Below are 19,937 nucleotides of genomic sequence, written 5' to 3'. Positions count from 1 at the left end.
AGTTCTTGGACGTTCGAGGGAGTCGGCCAGTCCCGGACCGCTGCCACTTTTGCGGGGTCAGTGGCGACACCTCGAGCGCTGATCACATGGCCCAAGAACGTGGTCTCTCTCGCCAACAGGCGGCATTTCGCGGGGTTGAGCCGCAGCCCAACTCGTCGGATGGCACTCAAGACCTCTCTCAGGTGAGACAGTGCACTGTCGAAGTCACCACCGGGCACCACCAGGTACACAATGCAGCGGCTACGAGGGATATCCACGAGCACCCTCTCCATCAGCCTCTCAAACGTCGCTGGCGCATTGCAGAGCCCAAATGGCATGACCCTGAACTGCCACAGCCCCTGTCCAATGGTGAATGCAGTCTTAGGCCTTGCGTCGGGGGCTAGCTCCACCTGCCAGTAACCGCTGCGTAGGTCGAGGGAGCTGAACCAACTGGAGCCAGTAACGTAAATAGGGCCTCGTCGATCCGCGGCAGCGGGTACGAGTCCTTCTTGGTGACTGCATTGAGACGGCGAAAGTCCACACAGAACCTCGGGCTGCCATCCTTCTTCCCCACCAGAACCACGGGTACCGCCCATAGGCTATTGGACGGCTCGATCACCCCAGCCGCAGCCATCTCACGGATCTTCTCCTCCGCTACCTGCCGTTTTGAGAGGGGCAGCCGGTGTGGGCGCAGACGGATGGGCTGAGCAGAGCCGGTGTCGATGGTGTGCTGGACCAGACTCATCTGCCTACAGTCCTTGTCACTGGCGGCAAAGATGTCCACATTCTCGTCCAGGAGGCACCTCAACCGCTGGCGCTGGTCGACGTTGAGGCCTACGCAACTGCGCTGCCAAAGGTCATCGACAGCCTCGATGGTCTCGGTCGAAGGAGGTTTGTCGGGCTGAGAGGCTGAGGCGAGTGGAGATCTGGGGACTGGGGGTGAAGATGACCCAGAGCCACCGGCATCCGAAATCTGCTGAGCAGCAGCTGCCTGACGCCTGTCTCGTCTGGTCCCCACTCCCTACTTTTGGCCGGGCTGGAGGGCAAAAGTCTCTGCGCCAAGAGTGACAGCTAGCTTCGCGGTGTCGACGCAGGCCCTCCAGCGGCTCAGCAGATCCAGGCCAATGATGCACTGGTCTTGAATGTCGGCGAGCCAGAAGTCGTGCACCAGCTCTAGATCCTTCACTCGGATCCGCAACGGTTTCTTCCCCCGCATAACAGTTTTCTCCCCCGTCACTGTCAGCAGCTGGGTGTCCGTGGGCAACCAACCCTTCACCAGTGGCCCAGATGTTTCAGGGAGCACGCCAGGTCGTAGCAGGGAAATGGTAGACCCCGTGTCCACCAGGGCCTGGCACGGCTGGTCCTCAACACAGCAGCTCAGGTAGAGTCCTTTGAGGTGCCCAACTCGGCCCACCACTGTGCATCGTCCTTGGAGGGGGGCAGGAAGCTGGAGTGGTGGTCCCCTCGCTACACCGCTCCCTCCTCGTTTCCCTGAGGCTGCGTAGTTCTGGTCTCCGGGGCTGGTGCTGGGCAGTGACGCGCCACGTGGCCAGGCTCATCGCACCGGTAGCAGCGGTCGGTCGACGAGGACGCCTCCGGGGCACCGAGGGTTGCAGCTGGGAAATCTCGGCGACCTCCCCCTCCCCGTCGCAGTCTGCGGCTCTGATTTGGGGGTAGTTTGGGGGGGGGGGGGGCACCTGCTGGTTAGGTCGCGAGGTGAGCACTGGCTCGGCCCTTTCAGCCTCAAGGAGCGCCTCACGGAGGGTCTGAGGCATGGCCAGGCGGACGTGTTGGTGTAGTCGCTCTGGGAAAAGTCCTCGCAGAAAAGCATGCAAGCTAAGCTCCTCACGGGCTGCTGCTGGAAACTCCGGGTAGCCACGACGAGCATACAGCAACACGTCTGCTGCAAAGGTGCCCAGGCCTCCCCCGGTCGACGGCTCTGGTTGGTCAGCTGCTCTCTGCTCTGATCAGTGGAGTGCCGCTGCCCGAATCGCCTCTCGAGTGTCGCGGTGAGGGCCTGGAGCTCATGCTGCTCTGCCGGGGCTAGGTCGAGGAGTATCTGCAGTGCATCTCCCTCTAATGCTAGCGCTAGGTGTGTAGCAGTCTCCTCTTCGCTCCAGCCACTATGTCTGGTGGCCAGCCGCACTTGTGAGAGGTAGGGCTCTAGCGGGGTTAGCCCGTTGTATTTCGGTACCTTAACTGGCGTGGTAGGCATAACTGCTCGTGGCTGGGGGCTCGGCGTGCGGGTCGACAGAGGTAGCCCATGAAGCATTGCCCTAGCATCTGTCGCGATGGGCCGCCGCCGCGGTGCACTCGCGCCATCGGGACATGTCGGGGGACTTACATGGCCGCTCACATACTCTCTCTTCAATCGCCAGTTTCCCAGGCGGGGAATGTTCTCCTCGACAGCTTGCTCCAGCCTCTGAATGTCTCTCTCCATTATGGCGAGGGTGAGCTATCCCAATTCTGACACCAATGTGGCGAGCTCAGAAAAGGAGGAGACGGAGGTGTCGTTCGGTCTTGCTTCCGTGAGCTAGCCAGGGAGCACAGCCATTTATTAACAATTCCAGAAAACACTGCCGCTAGCTAATGCTCAGCGCGGCCACAGCACAGCGAAAAACAACAACAACACAGGGCGCCCTCTGACCCCCGGAAGGACACACCTTCGCAGCGAGAGGGCGTCACCTGTCACCATGGCAACACAAACAAAACATCACTGTACAAACAGAACCCCGAACAGCCCCGACCCGCTACAATATCTACATGTATCCAAAAAACCATTCAGTTCTCTGTAGCTAAAATAGCAATAAAATAAAGATCTGTCTCTGTTCTGTAATCCATTTGCTTTCTTTATGGACGTATTTTGTGCTACTAAGGTCTTACTTCATTACATTGATTAGCCAAAACATTTAAACCACATTTGTAATATAGTGTAGGTTTGCTTTGTGCCTCCAAAATAGCTCTGAAATACAGCAGCATGAATATGAACATCTAAGGCTTTTCTTGGCGTTCGTGGGACCAGAATGAGCATTTGAGCTGTCAGAGCTTTAGCAGCACAAATGCTCAGTCAGGCTGGGAAATTGGAGTGAAAATTTAGAAATGCATCAAAAAAAACAACAACAACTCAATCCAATTTTTGTTTTAGTTATGTCTCTAAAGACACAGATGCAGCTATATTTTAAAGATATTATTATGTTAAAAATGCTTCATATGTCTATGTTAAGTTTTCATTTGAAACTGACATTATTATTTTTTTATTTAAGGGAACAAAACGGTTTTATAAAATAACATCAGGTATCAAAAGATTGTGTTTCTGATATCTGTTGTTTACTAACAACTGTAGATCTGTCTGTCAGTCTTCTGCTCACTGTCCTCAAGACCTCAAGGTACTTAAATTCCTCCACTTGGCAGCAACTTGTCCCTGACCTGGAGTGGGCACTCCACCCTTGTCCAGTGGAGAAGCACGGTCTCGGACTTAGAGTTGCTAAATCTCATTCTGGCCACTTCACACTTCATCATCTGCAAAAAGCAGAGATGAGATTCTGAGGCCACCAAAGTGGAAGCCTCAAATCAGTCAGGACTCGGTGAGATCCCACAGTGTTAAAACCACTTCTTCTTTTATGTGTTTTCTAAATATAAATGTATGTGACTCATTGTGAGAGAGTGCAAATGATAGAGCATATACATTATAAAATAGTGGAACAGACATTGAGTGTCGAAACCTTACGTCACAGGTCAAAACACGTCATGATTTTCCACACATTTCTTTACAATCTAAAGATTGTGACACTTTCTGAATCACCACACCAACTACATATGCAACTGGCTTGATCATTTAGTGATATAAAAAATGCATTTACTAAAGGGCACATAGCTCCAACAGAGGCATTAATGAAGAAAAAATATAATTCAACTGCATCTTACACAGCATTAGAAAAAAGAAACATCTGAGTGGCAGAACAAGCCTCCCAAACACAAGAGAAACGGTGATGTTAACTAATTTACACAGTAGTATATTAGTAGTAGTATTCTAAAAAGCTAAATCAATACAAAAATATAATTAAATAAAGGCAATAAAATGTGCACATTTATCAAACATGGTGTATAGCTTAGTCTTAACTCTGTCAGAGATAACTTAGAGTGTTAACCATTTATGCTTTTGATATTGTCTGCATGTTATTATAGAGTCACACCACCAGAGCTCTGATGCTTTTGCTGCCACATTCTGATGAAAATACCTCAACTTGGCCTCATCATAAAGACATTTCTAAAGATTAACAAGGATAATAACTCTAGATAATGATCATGTATAGCTAATATTAAGTAATGGCATTAAACTATCTAAACAAATCATCTCTAGGTGGGTGTTAACAAAAACTTGACTTCCTCGATAGAGACTGTTTTCTTCCAGATGTAAAAGGACTCTTCCTGTTATTCATGGACTGAGTTTAAACCCTACAGATGAGGACATGGTGAAATCACACACTGCACCCAGAAATCAAACCACTTCTTCTTTTATATGTTTTCTAAATATGAACGCATGAGACTCACAAAACATACAGATGTTAGATGATGCATCTGGATAACAGTGGGACAGACCATGAGTTGTAAAACCTCAGTTCAGAGGTCAAGCACTGTTTAGGAGACTTTGATACCATAAAGCGTTCACTGTATGAAGAGATGTTATTGCTACATGACAGTGTCACATGTTACTGATGAGTCACAATGCTCTTGCCTACTCTGTGTAGGTGGATCCTGAAGTTTTGCGCCATCCGCTACACAGCTCCTCCCACTAGTGTCATTTGCTCTATACAGTGGGGCAAAAAAGTATTTAGTCAGCTACTGATTGTGCAAGTTCCCCCACTTAAAATGATGACAGAGGTCAGTAATTTGCACCAGAGGTACACTTCAACTGTGAGAGACAGAATGTGAAAAACAAATCCATGAATCCACATGGTAGGATTTGTAAAGAATTTATTCGTAAATTAGGGTGGAAAATAAGTATTTGGTCACCTCAAACAAGGAAAATCTCTGGCTCTCACAGACCTGTAACGTCTTCTGTAAGAAGCTTTTCTGTCCCCCACTCGTTACCTGTATGAATGGCACCTGTTTGAACTCATCATCTGTATAAAAGACACTTGTCCACAGCCTCAAGCAGTCAGACTCCAAACTCCGCCATGGCCAAGACCAAAGAGCTTTCGAAGGACACCAGGAAAAGTATTGTAGACCTGCACCAGACTGGGAAGAGTGAATCTACAATAGGCAAGCAGCTTGGTGTGAAAAAATCAACTGTGGGAGCAATCATCAGAAAATGGAAGACATACAAGACCACTGATAATCTCCCTCGATCTGGGGCTCCACGCAAGATCTCATCCCGTGGGGTCAAAATGATCATGAGAACGGTGAGCAAAGATCCCAGAACCACACGGGGGGACCTGGTGAATGACCTGCAGAGAGCTGGGACCAAAGTAACAAAGGTCACCATCAGTAACACACTACAACGGCAGGGAATCAAATCCCGCAGTGCCAGACGTGTTCCGCTGCTGAAGCCAGTGCATGTCCAGGCCCGTCTGAAGTTTGCCAGAGAGCACATGGATGATACAGCAGAGGATTGGGAGAATGTCATGTGGTCAGATGAAACCAAAGTAGAACTTTTTGGTATAAACTCAACTCGTCGTGTTTGGAGGAAGAAGAATACTGAGTTGCATCCCAAGAACACCATACCTACTGTGAAGCATGGGGGTGGAAACATCATGCTATGGGGCTGTTTTTCTGCCAAGGGGACAGGACGACTGATCCGTGTTAAGGACAGAATGAATGGGGCCATGTATCGTGAGATTTTGAGCCAAAACCTCCTTCCATCAGTGAGAACTTTGAAGATGAAACGAGGCTGGGTCTTCCAACATGACAATGATCCAAAACACACCGCCCGGGCAACAAAGGAGTGGCTCCGTAAGAAGCATTTGAAAGTCCTGGAGTGGCCTAGCCAGTCTCCAGACCTCAACCCCATAGAAAATCTGTGGCGGGAGTTGAAAGTCCGTGTTGCTCGGCGACAGCCCCAAAACATCACTGCTCTCGAGAAGATCTGCATGGAGGAATGGGCCAAAATACCAGCTACTGTGTGTGCAAACCTGGTAAAGACCTATAGTAAACGTTTGACCTCTGTTATTGCCAACAAAGGTTATGTTACAAAGTACTGAGTTGTATTTTTGTTATTGACCAAATACTTATTTTCCACCCTGATTTACGAATAAATTCTTTACAAATCCTACCATGTGGATTCATGGATTTTTTTTTCACATTCTGTCTCTCACAGTTGAAGTGTACCTCTGGTGCAAATTACTGACCTCTGTCATCATTTTAGGTGGGGGAACTTGCACAATCGGTGGCTGACTAAATACTTTTTTGCCCCGCTGTAAGTCATTGGTTGTTCATAATTTCCTTTTCTTCTTTTTGTTGTTCAATCTAAATAAAGAAAAAAAAGAACAAAAATAACAGAAATTGCACAAGTTATGATGAATTAGTGACACTTCACTATTCCAAGGAAACAAGTTTAAAGAGTCAACAGTTCAGAGGGTGTGACAGTCGAGATCGAGAACAAGAAAGAAGTGAGACAGAGAAGCACGATGGATGAATTCAGATGGATTCAAATGTTTTTATGTCTGATGATTCAGATTGCAGGTAAGAATACAGGAAACATTTTAAACAGAAGTAAAACTAAGTTTTGACTCTAGTGATCAAACCTTACTAATAAGGTTTGATCACTAGAATAATCATTAACCTTTACAGGTTAGCGATTATTACAATGAATAACCTTTACAGCAAATAAGAGAGCTGAGCATGCTCTGTTGTTTTAGAGGAGCATGGGACATATTTATAAACTTGTGTCTGAAATGATCTTCAGTCTGACTGTAAAAACTTCTGTATTCTAATTTATTTTTTATATTTCTCTTCAATCTTCTCAACAGTATCTGTAAATGAAACATCGATTTTTATGAAAGTTGGAGATGACGTCACTCTACTTTGTCTAAATGTGATAAATGAGCAGAATAACTGTGATGGGACTACGTGGATCTTTACTTCAACAAACAAACCAAGAACAGTAGAGCTGATCACACTTGGACAGATTGGTGAAGAAGCCAAAACTCAATCAGACAGACTGAGTGTTACAGTGAACTGTTCTCTGCTTATAAAGAAGCTCACAGTCGAGGATGTTGGTCTTTATTACTGTCAACAATACAAAGTCAAAGAAACACCATCTCAACACACTCTGGTTCATCAGTCTTTTGTTCATGTCGCTGTTATTACCTGTGAGTATTTACATCAAAATGTCTTCAGCTCAAACTGTTTTAATAGCATTGATTAGGATAATTTTTTCTGATTTACTCTGTTTTTCTCTCCTTATAGTTCTTTTTTTTCCCATTTTTCTCTCATTATATTCACCAGTGACTGAACATAAGGACATTGATAAGGGGACGCTAAACTGCTCTGTGCTGACACATGGAGAGTGTCATCAGACAGTGATGTGGCAAATTAAAGGTAAAGATGTAGACAAAAATAACAACCAAACAGTGACTTCACATACTGTTTGCTCCACCACGGTGTCCATTCCAGAGTCAAACTTTCTTTACTCATCAAGATATAACATACTGGCATGTGAAGTGACTGACACTAAAACAGGAAAAGTGCAGCTGTTTACCTTCACTTCTCAGCTCACAGGTGAAGAAACAGGTGAGTTTATGATCAACTGTTTAACCTGCTAAGACCCGAACTCATTCACGGCATGCATTTTTAATTTCTCTTTGATATTTGGGCATATTGGGACCTGATGAATGTAAAAACAAAGAATTACCAGATTTTTTTTTTTTTTTACCTAATTTTTGTTTCTAGGAAAATGAGAGTCGCATATGAGGATTTGTTTAAAATTTTGATATAACAGTAACGGTATAATGTCCTCGTAAGTGGATATCAGGCCCTTGTAGAGCAAAATTGAGTATTTTGGTCTAAATAACCCAAAATGTGGTGTCCACATATGTGGATGCCAGGTCCTAGGAGGTTAATGTGATTAAAATCACATAAACATATATTTGACTGATTTTAAGTTTCTTTTTACCACAATGTTTTTTTTCTTATATTTATAACACAAAAACGTTTAGTTGTGTCTTTTTTTAAATTATATTATACATTTATTCAGGTGACACAAAATCAACGAAGACACCATCCAGAAAAACTGAAAGCAACACAAATTCAGAAACAACCACAACAATAATAATTCACAAGGTAGTCACCCATAAATATATTCTTTTATCATCATCAGTAATCCTTCTTTTATTCATTATTTTTCTGACACTTAATAATTTAGATTAAAATGTGCCAGACTTGATAAATGAAGAACCTAAACAAGCACTACATGAGGAGAAAAACTGAAAAAAAATATTTCATGAGGTGCAAAAACTTATGCAATCACAAACTTTAGATGTTTTTAAGTGCTTGGCATTTATCAACAAAAACAATAGCATCTGAATATTTTAAAATACTTTCAAGGGGTTAGGTAAACATTTGGATCTTTAAAAAGACCGAATTTAAAAGGAACAGAAAACTTTAAACAAATTATTTAATGTTAAGAAATAGAGAGATATTTTTAATGTGTATCTGCTCATTAGATTGTTTTATGTACTTTAATAATGAAGGCTTGTAGAGCAAGGCCACTTTTGACTCACAAACTAAGTGCTCAGCCAAACTGAAAAACAGGAAGTTTTAGTGCACAGGCATATTAATAGATAAGACACAGAAAAGAGGAATTTTGCCATATAAGCAATGTTTGAAACTGTGTGATGTGCAAAGTACAGAAATAACACCATATAAGACATATGTGGAGCTAAAACTGTTAGAGATCCTGCAACTGGCGTTTGGGCTGTGCAGAGGTCTCCCTCTTTCAGAAGATGATTGAATAAAAAGAAATATAAATGTTTTAACACACTATGAGTCAGTTTTTCTCTGTTCTATCATGGGGACAAAAAAATCGGGGTTAATATTTAATAAGTTGACATTTTTATTCTTTTTTTCAGATTCTTCTGTATCTTTGAGGTCCATTATTGTCTCTGTGGGGTTAGCAGCAACTTTAATAACTGCTGTGTCAGTCAACATATGGACAAGAACTAAAGGCAAATTTAATAATGAGAACTTTGAATGATTTAGAAATTTTATTTTAGACTGAAATTGACTTCCTTTTCTCATTTTAGGGAACACGACCAAGATGGATAAAACAGTAAGTAAAAAAAACATAGTAATCCAACATAAAAGTCAAAAGTCCTAAAGGTTGTTTTATGACATTTGTTATTTACTAATAGCTGTAGTTCATGATGTTCATGAGATTATTATAAATTTCTTGAGTTAAATGTGGTACAGCAGAGGATTCACAAGTTGTGTTTCCTTATATTTAAAACTAGAGGGTTATTGGTTAGAACGCCAGTGAATCTGCATGTGAGAGTTCATTTTGGGAAAGTTATTGATGCTCTCTTCTCCTTATAAATTTTTACTAAAGCTATATTTATCTCACAGCTGTGGTAGAATAGTTAAGCTGGACCCAGCAGCTGACAAACTTAAAGCAGACCGGCAGGTGGCAGAGCAAAAGAAGTTAAAATAGATATGACAACTAAACAAACACGGCTGCACAGCGGTAACAAAAACTCAAAAACACAGACACAAATGAGACATGACAAACTAACCTTCAAAATAAAACAAGAAGTAACCTGATGAAAAGCCAACTGAAAATAAGACATGCAGACAGACAAATAAAAAACCAGAGACAATACAGAAGCTATTAAAATGCACTTGTCTTAACTCGCATTACGAAATGTTTTATTTTGTTTGTTTGTGTCCCACAGATACATTATGATCAAGATGAAGATGATGTTACAATTAACTATGAAAACATCGGGGTTTCTGCTGCTTCAGTCAGATTCAACTGATCAACTTGGCTTTTATATTACCAGTATCATCTCATCCAGTTTTATAGATTAAATAGTATAAAATAGAGAAGTTTATTCAATGTAAGTCGTTCCCATTAAGTTGATTCAGCTCATCTGCGTGTTTTGCTTTCAGTGGGTGAAATGTCATCATTCATCCTTCTTTACTCTTCTTCAGTCACTCAGATATTTGATGAAACATGTTCCCCTCAAACCGCTATGATCTGATTGAGCATGTATCAAGACCATATACATAGTTGTTTTGTGTTTCAATATTCTGATTATGGATTTATATTATGGATATTCAGGTCTTGAACTTGTATGAGTTTTATTACATCCTGTTCAGACCTTCACTCACATCTTTGATTGAATAGACTTAGAAGAAGAGGAGTCGAGGATGTACAAACCGAGAAATAGGTAGCCAATAAACAAGTTTCACAATTAACTCTCTTCTATGTATACCTATTCTCTAGCTCCACTCTAAACCTATCTACCCATTTGACCTACTTGACCACAGTTTCTCTTTTACATTCGTTAATAAACCACATAAAGACTGTTTCTGTGCACGTGGATCTTTTTATGCTCTCCTAATATATTTGTGACACAATACTTCATGGTTCTGTAAATTACTGAAATGAAACAAGCTGAGACTTGAGGTGAGAGAACAGGAAGTTGTGTGGTGAGAGAGGCTGACAGAGAGACTAGCAGCTGGAGGTGGCTGAAGTACAGACATTCCTTACTTAAATCAAAGTGCAGATACATGTGTTATAGAACATCCTGGCAAATGTTGAAGTACTGACTCAACTTCTTTTAATCAAGTTAAATGGAAAAGGTGCAGCATTTTAAATGTACTCAGTAAACAGTAGCTGAAAAGTAGTTTGCTTACATTTCTACCAGCTATAATAAAATAATAATAGAAACGGGAATACAGTTAAAGGGAAAAATGAGGACAGCCATTTGGTTAAAGTGGGATTTGGCACATTGGGAAAATCTAGTACTAGTTGTAGAGGCTCAGTGTGAGGTAAAAGAATGACTCACAACTCCAGTAATCTTCTTTGTATAGGCTATTTATCCTGCACTAAACTGCTGATTGTTTTCACGCAACCATTAAATAAAAGTTAGTTTAACTCACTTTACATTTAAATATAACCATTGTTCTTTCTCTCCTTTCCAGTCTTTCTTACATCTTTCTCCATCTCTAAGTGAAGTGCTCTCTCCTTCAGGGAAATACGGCAGCTGTACCTTATCATTTCTCTTTATGGTAATTTCCACTTATTGCAAATTTCTTCATGAATTTCCCTTATATGGGTACATTATGAGCAAACCCACTCCAGGTTTACCACAGAAAACTGTCACAGGGCCACAAAGGTTAAAAGAGATGTGGGGCCTGCATGGCCTAACCTTCAGTGTGGGGGGGGAGGGAATTTTGTGGGTTAGGCAGCTTTTGGAGCACCAAGGGGAAAAACTACTGGGGGCCTGTTTTAGTCCACTGACCTGGGGCCAATGTGGAGTGTAGGTTTGCCTTTCCCAACCTACCCCACAGGGCACAGTTTCATTCTGTTTGAAGATTGGTAGAGATAATTTACTGATATGATCAGTGCTAACGGTCTCGCACCTCTAGAGCTTTGCTGCTGTTGTAACCACATTCACACCAAATCGCTTCCTCTTCCCTTCTCTGAAATGAAGTACCTCAGATTAACAATAAATACACGAGTCTCAGACCACTAAAATAATTTATCTTGGTTTTACCTTGGTTAAAAGAGGACCTAAATGCAGGACTTCTGAATAAAGACAGTGGATTTATTTACAATGAAAAAAGACCAAAAAGCAGTGGCAACAATCCACAGTGTGTGTGTTCTTCACGCACCCCTGCCCAATTCCTGTGCGGTGATTTTCCTCTAAGGTCCGTGGTGTTTCTCCTCCTCGGTGATATGTACATTAGTGTTCTGATCCCTCCACATGTTTCTGCAATTCTCCTGGAAACAAGAGATGCAACAGTGAGTACATTCCCATCCACCGGCCGACAAAAACACCTTCACCATTCAGACAGGAGAGTCACTGAAAAACACGATCATATGTGCTGGAGAACTAACTGTGTTCTTAGTGTAACACGTACGCCACTGCTGTCACACACACAAATGTGTACAAAGGGAAACAAGGGACCAGGAGCATATTACGCCAACAAACAACCATAAATGATCCAGAAAGACAAATAGAAGTCATAATATTCAATACACCCAAAAATAACACATGAGCACTGGGCCCCCAGACCCAGGCCCATGACATCTTCAGCTCTGTGTTCTTTGTGCTTTCTAAAATAAACAGAAAGAGGGACCGCATTATCACAAATATTTATCTTAACTTACAATCTTCACACATTCATCTTGTTCAGTCTTCTCTGCAGAGTGTCAATTATGTCATGGTCACAAATACACTCTGGCAATGTACACAATGAGTATCTGGTAAATGTTAATATAATTTATCTTTATAATAATTTCACTTTATAAAAAACACCTTCGTGAATTTCAGAGATGTAAAAAGATGATATAGTCCATCTATAAAACATGACATCAAAAGAAAATATAAAATAATATTGGTAAGGGCTGTGGTCAGGAAGTGTCAGTAATGACAGAAAGTACAAACAGTCTTAAAGATGCATCAGTTCAGAGACGGTGACAGTTGAGATCGAGAATAAGAAAGAAGTGAGACAGAGAAGCACGATGGATGATTTCAGATGGATTCAAATGTTTTTATGTCTGATGCTGATGATTCAGATTGCAGGTAAGAATACAGGAAACATTTAAATAGCAGTCAAACTAAATATTATCTATATTATTACAATATCAAAATTTTATCATAAACCTTTACCTAAAATGATCTTCACTCTGAAAAGTGCTATATTCTAATCTATTTTTGATTTCTCTCTTCAATTTTTACAATAGTATCAGAAAATGATACCTCAATGTTTATAAAAGTTGGAGATGACGTCACTCTGCCTTGTCTAAATGTGATAGATCAGCAGAATAACTGTGATGGCACCACTTGGGTCTTTGGTTCAACAAACAAAACAACAGTAGAGCTGATCAGACTTGGACGGGTTGGCGAAACTAAATCAGACAGACTGAGTGTTACAGCGAACTGCTCTCTGGTTCTAAAGAACGTCACAGTTGAGGATGTTGGTCTTTATTACTGTATACAATACAAATCAGAAGAAGCACAAGTTGAGGATGCTCGGGAACGTGAGTCACTGGTTGTTCTCTCTGTCATTACTGGTGAGTATTTACATCAAAATATTTTTTCAACTTAAACTATTTTTAGAATATTAAACAGATTTATTATATTAGACAGATTTAACACCGTTTGTGAAACTGGATTTAAGAAATACGTGTTTTAGTTGGGTAAAGCTTTTAGAACATGTTCAGCGACATCTTGTGCCAGTACAGAAGCTGATGTCACCTGGTTGGTTGCTCCAAATTCATTTTTGTTAGCTAACTAGTAACAGGACCAGTAACTCGGTGTAAAACAAGGACACTAAAATTGAAAAGCAGTCTAAGGTGATCACTGTTGTACTGACCTGGCAGCAACACATCCACTCAATTAGTCTCTTTAGCAGTAAGTGCTTTTTTGTTGTTTGGCTAGCTGCAGTGAAATGGAAAATCCACCTGTTAGCTGTAATGTTCAGGGTTCAGTGTGTAGAAGAGCCTGTTTGAGTCAGGTGACAGGTGTTTAACCGGACTGACAAGCTAAAATCAGAAACTTTGACTAACCGCCACAATCAGTTTACGTCACAAAACGCAATCAGGACTATTTTATGCAATAAGATTGTGTTTATTTTCCCAAGCACACCCAAACAGGTACAATATTATATGCAGCATCACAGTCCAAACGTAACTAGGTTTATTACATTTATTGCACTGGCACAAAATGGTGCTAAACTAAACTAAAATGTTCTAAACACTTAAAATTTAAACATGTTTTTCTTAAATCCAGCTTCACAGACACTGTTAAATCTGTGTCAGTTAATGAGAGTAGGTCTCCATAGTGTAAATTAGCCTTTAGACATGTAGAGTACATGTCATGATCGGAGGCAATAAGACGCAGGGTTCTCAAGCACGAACCGCTTTTTATTGAATTGTAGCAGCAGTGTACATGGCTACATCAATTTCTGGAAAACACATATACACACCCGTATTCTAGCGACCTCTAGTGGCTAGCCTTACTAGGACAAGATAAACAGATTTCACAACATCTCCCCCTTTAACAAAAGTACTTTAAACATAAAACAGTGTTGTCAGAAAGCAGGACACCACGGGGGTAGACTACCCTCAGTCCTGATAAGGGATTATTCTGCCCTTAGAACATAGAAAGGAGATAGTCCTCAGTCTCTGAATCTGAGAGGTACTTTAATCTCCCGCCCCCTGGAAGTCACTCTCACAGGTGTGGTAGGGCAGAGAGGAGACCCCTGGACAGGGATTGGCAATGCCTGCCTTACTGGTGGTTCTTGGGAAGCAGCCGGCCCTTTATTTGGAGTAGTCGGAGTAGCTGGAACAGTGCTCTGCTGCTGCTCCTCAGGATCAGCGGTGCCTGGGACAGGCTGAAGGTGTTGTCTGTTGCGGCGAGTCACATTTCCATTCGCCATCTCCACCAAGTAGGATCTCGGCTCCTTAGACTTCCTGATGACCTTGGCTGGAGTCGTCCACCCCTTTTCCCCGTCAAGCTTCACTACAACATCCTGGCCTGGGAGAAGCTCAGGAAGTGGACGAGCTGAATGTCTGCGGTTGTAGAAGAATCTGTAAGAGTCCTTAGCTGCAGCATCTCTTTGGCACACCGTGTCCCTATTGACTGGACTGGGCAGCAATGTCTTTTCAAGTACTGGAACGGTGGTGCGGATTTGACGTCCTGTCATAAGTTGAGCTGGGCTTGCACCGGTTGCTGCAATTGGTGTAGAGCGGTAACTCATTAAGGCTAAGCAGGGGTCAGGCTGTTTGAGAATGTACTTGGCCGTTTGGACAGCTCTTTCAGCAGCTCCATTTGACTGGGGGTAATGACGGCTCGACGTAGTGTGGGTGAAGCCATAACTGAGTTTGAAATCTTGGAACTCTGATGATGTGAACTGCATCCCATTATCACTGACCAGTTCTAACTGGATGCCCCATCTAACGAACATGTGTTTAAGCTTGTTAATGACCTGTCTGCTGGTTGTTGTAGTGAGGGAAGCAATCTCAACGTCTCTTGAAAAATAGTCAACAACGACAAGAAAGTTCTTACCCTCAAGCTCGCAAAAATCAGCTGCAATCCTTTGCCAGGGGCCATTGGGCAGAGGAGTAGTCACGAGAGGTTCCCGTCACTGTGTAGGCTTGTGCTCTCTGCAAAAGTTGCATGACCTCACCTTATGTGTCATTTGAAGTCCAATGTTGGGCCACCACACTGTTGATCTTGCGCGCTCTCTACATTTAGTTAGTCCTTGGTGGCCTTCATGTAATTGCTCAAGGACACTGGGTCTGAGTGCTGTGGGAATTACAATGCGATCGTGGTAGAGCACTAGACCATCTGATTCTGAAAGGTGGCTTCTGGCTGCATAAAAGCCTTGCAGTGGTGAGCTCTTTGCCATTCTTGTCCACCCTTGTCTGATGAAGATGATTGCTTTTTGAAGCTCTGGGTCCCTCTGTGTAGCTCTACGAATTTCCTCCAACTTATGTGACTTGATAGGTTTGCTTGTCACTACATTGCTCACATATGCCTTGACCTGGCTGTCTGTCTCGGACGGGTAGCATCCGTGCAGTGGCTGTCTGGAGAGTGCGTCCGCCACCACTGACTGTTTACCGGGAACATGCTCAGCAGTGACATTGAATCACATCAGTTGCATCAGCAGTCTCTGACATCTCAGTGGCGTTTTATCAAAGAGTTGATCAAAGGCACCAAGGGCCTGCCCATGGGAGTTATGAAGGTGGTTAGTTTTTGACAGCTGGGATCCAGTGGTATTTGCCAGAACCCACTGGAGACGTCCAAAGTGGAGAAAACTTTAGCCCCTGCTAACTTGGGAGTTATGTCATCCAATGTGGGCAAGATGTACCGTTCACGCTTTACTCCCTTATTCAAACGTTTTAAGTCCACACACACCCTGACCTCATCCTTGTTGCGCTTTGGAGCAGGCACCATTGGTGCATACCAGTCTGTTGGCTCGGTGACTTCCTCAATGATGCCAAGTTTGAGCATGCGCTTTATTTCCTTTTCCACTTTTGGGAGGAGAGGAAAAGGCACCCGGCGTGGGGTGGTTACACTGTACGGCACTGCATCTTCAGTCAGCTCGATTTTTACAGGTTCACAGTTCAGCAGGTCAATTTCTCCGAACACATCCTCTGTTAAGTCACTACTGATTTTGTTAACTCTAGCGACTAGTCCCATGCGCTTTGCCACTGTCTTCCCCAGTAGGTTACTTGCGTATTGCCCTTTTATAACTGTAATCCAGTACTGGTACTTTTGGCCTTTGTACTCTGTAGTAGCAAGGAATTTACCCATGCACTTGACTTTTCACCAGGGCTGTACACAGTTGGCTTACACTGGATAAGTTTGGGTCTCTGCTTTAGCTTATTAAGGGTAGTTTCTGTCATAACAGTGGTGTCTGCACCTGTATCAATTTTTAAATCAACTGGACTGCCATTCACCAGTAGCTCAATGTCCCAGTCGGCATCTGAGCCTGACTCCTCGATGACTGTTGTTTTTGGCTCAGTTACTGCTCCCAGGAAAAGCTCCCCTATGAAGAATGAATCCTCATCTGAGTCCTCTACAGACTCAGCCCTGACCTCTTTTAGCATTTTGGTTTTGCATACAACTTCAAAGTGTCCCAACTTATTGCACTTTCTGCATCTTTTATTGTGGGCTGGGCAGTTTTCTCTTTTGTCATGCACCCTGTTGCATCTTTGGCATTTTGGTTTACTCTCACCATGTTGTTGCTCACATACCTAATGAGGTTGGTAGTAACTCCTTCTCATGCTGTTATAATGCCTCTGTTTCACCTCATTCACCGTGCTTTCCACTCGGTCTGCACTTTGCTGTTTGACTTGTTCACTCTGGCGTGCTAGTTGAATGGCTCTATCCAGAGTTAAGTCTGCCTCGAGCTGGAGATTTGTGAAACATCTTTGTCAATTAATCCAATGACGATACGATCCCGGATCTGCTCATCTTTACTGTCGCCGAACTCGCAGTGCTGCGCGAGCTCGTACAGGCTCCGCACGAAAGCCTCGACCGTCTCCCTGGCCCTCTGGCTCCGTTTGTGAATAACGTTTCTCTTTAGGACAAAGTGCTCATCGAACTTTTGTATAACCAGATCATACTCAAACTGCGGACTTGGCCTGGCCACCGTAGCAGCAGGAAACACAAATGAGCCATATATTGGTTCAGCATCTCTCCCCATGGAGTAAAGAAGCGAGTCACCTGCACTTCGCCGCTCTCCATCCCTAGCTTGGACGCCACTCGAAAACGGGAGAATCTCAGCCGCCATATCGGCCACTCTGCCGGCTGTGTAAAGTCGAACGGCTCCGGGGGTCCAAATTTAGCCATTTCTTCGTGTAACTCGGCGTGAAGTTCTCAATTCTGACACCATGTCATGATCGGAGGCAATAAGACGCAGGGTTCTCAAGCATGAACCGCTTTTTATTGAATTGTAGCAGCAGTGTACGTGGCTACATCAATTTCTGGAAAACACATATACACACCCGTATTCTAGCGACCTCTAGTGGCTGCCCCCATAGTAGCCTTACTAGGACAACATAAACAGATTTCACAACAGTACAAGTTATCAAAATAACATGACTAATTTGTGCCGTTTTTGTCACAAATTATGTTTGACAGTAACTGAACATGAGGACACGGATCAGGTCATTTTAACCTGCTCTGTGTCGACATCTGACGAGTGTCATCACACAGTGAAGTGGCAGATTAAGGGTCAATATGTGGACAAAGACAACAAACAAACATGGATTGCACAAACTGACTGCTCCACCACTCTGTCCTTTCTGGAGTCTCACAATATTTACCCATCAAGATATAACATAGTGTGTGAAGTAACGGATACTGACACAGGAAAAATGCAGCAGTTCACCTTCAAGCATCAGATCTTGGCAGTTGAGGAAACAGGTAACATCATGATAAACTGTTTACTACTAATATCATCAAACACATTGCTTATTTAGATCATTATTTTATTATTTATTTATTTTTTGTCTTTAATGTTTTTTCAAGGTGGCACAAAAGTAACAAAAACCAAGTACAATATATGTACAATATATATGTCATGTCCAGACGATAGAACTGAACAAAGGTGTACAACGAAAGCAAAATAGCTGTTGTACAAGCATCTCTCCCGTTAAAAAGGCCCTTGAGGCTGATATTCTCCTGGTGGAGTTTGCTTTTATAACCTGTGGGAAAGCAAAATCTGGTGCTCTAGGCCAGTGAGATAACCTTCATAATCTAGTGAATGAGCCTCTATTTAAACAGGGCTCTAGATTAACAAAGCAGGGAAGCAACTGGTCGCATAAACATGTATTCTAAGTGTGGTCAATGTTGTTATGTAGTAAATAGGCTTGACACAGAGGACTCCATCTTCAGCTTCTAAGATGTGAAGGGAGGGTCGCAAAAACTCAGAGGCTAACCTGAGAGAGCAGGTCCCTGCAGAGAGGAAGCTGCCAGGGGCTTGCTGCCAACAGACTGATTATCTCTGTTTACCACTGCTTTGCTGGTCACTGAAGGTCCTGCAGCTCTGTCTGGAACTGGTGTAATCATTTCCACTTAGAGAAAGGCATAAAGGAGCATGCTTGGCAATGCTTGCAGAGAAAGGTGAACAGCTAGCTGATTGACGTGCAGCACTTTAGGTGAGGCATTGTTATCCCAGTGTATCTGTGGTAAAAGGCATCCGCTGCCTGACTTGTAATGTACACAAAGCATTTGACCTGTAGGCTTAGGATTTGCAGTTGTTTCAGAACAATATGCGTACATTCACACAGCCACTCAAGGCCATCTCCTCTCAATCTCACTGCTAGGAGGATTGAGGCTTCTTTCTCTTGGGGGCAGGTCCCTCTGGAGGCCTGTAGTTGGACCTTCACTCCAAGCCACCACGTGTGGAACTGTATCCGTAGGCTGTGGCCTCACTGGTGGTGCCCCCATTCCAGCAGTGAGTGTATTGTATTGGCAATAGGCAAAGAAATGGCGGGCCTGGGAGAGCTAGCTGCATATCATGTCTGAGGATGGTGTTACGCATTGTCTGGTCCTTCCTCAGCTCAAATTTAGCCTGGACAGCTTCAAGAAACTGCCAAAGTAATCCACAAGCAGATACTACCTAATAGCTAGCTAACTGCATGCAACATCCAGTAGTTACTCCTCACCTTCAGACTGAGACAAATATGGGTCCATAGAGTTGGTACCTTACTTCAAAGTAAAGAAATTTAAAAATAACTGAAAACTGTACCCAAATTATTTTAATAAATATAAGTTTTCATTCTTTTTTACAGATTTTTCTGTATCTTCGAGGTTCATTATTGTCTCTGTGGGCTTAGCAGCACTTTCAATAGCTGCTGTGACAGTCAACACATGGACAAGAACTAAAGGTAAATTTAATTTAATCATGTAAAGTTAAAGATTTAGAATTTTCACTTGTAACTGAAATTGACTTTCTTCTCTCATTTTAGGGAATAAAACACAGATGGATAAAGTTGTCGTAAGTGCATAACTCAGTAATGCAGTATAAAAGCTTAAAAACCTGAATGTTGAGTTTCTAATGTTTGATATACTTGATATCACTGCAAGTGATTATGCTGAAATTACTTTAGATTTCTTGTACTAAATGTTGATTCAGCAGAGGACTGAGGTTCAGAAGTTTAAAACGCAAAAGGTGTGGTTTTTACCCAACAAGCTACACACAAAACTAACCTTCAAAATAAAACACAAATTAACCGGATGAAAAAAAAAGAAAATAATAGAATTACAAAGACAAAC

This window comes from Maylandia zebra, linkage group LG15, assembly GCF_041146795.1.
Source record: "Maylandia zebra isolate NMK-2024a linkage group LG15, Mzebra_GT3a, whole genome shotgun sequence".
In the NCBI taxonomy this organism is placed as follows: Eukaryota; Metazoa; Chordata; class Actinopteri; order Cichliformes; family Cichlidae; genus Maylandia; species Maylandia zebra.
This window is presented reverse-complemented; position numbering follows the sequence as displayed.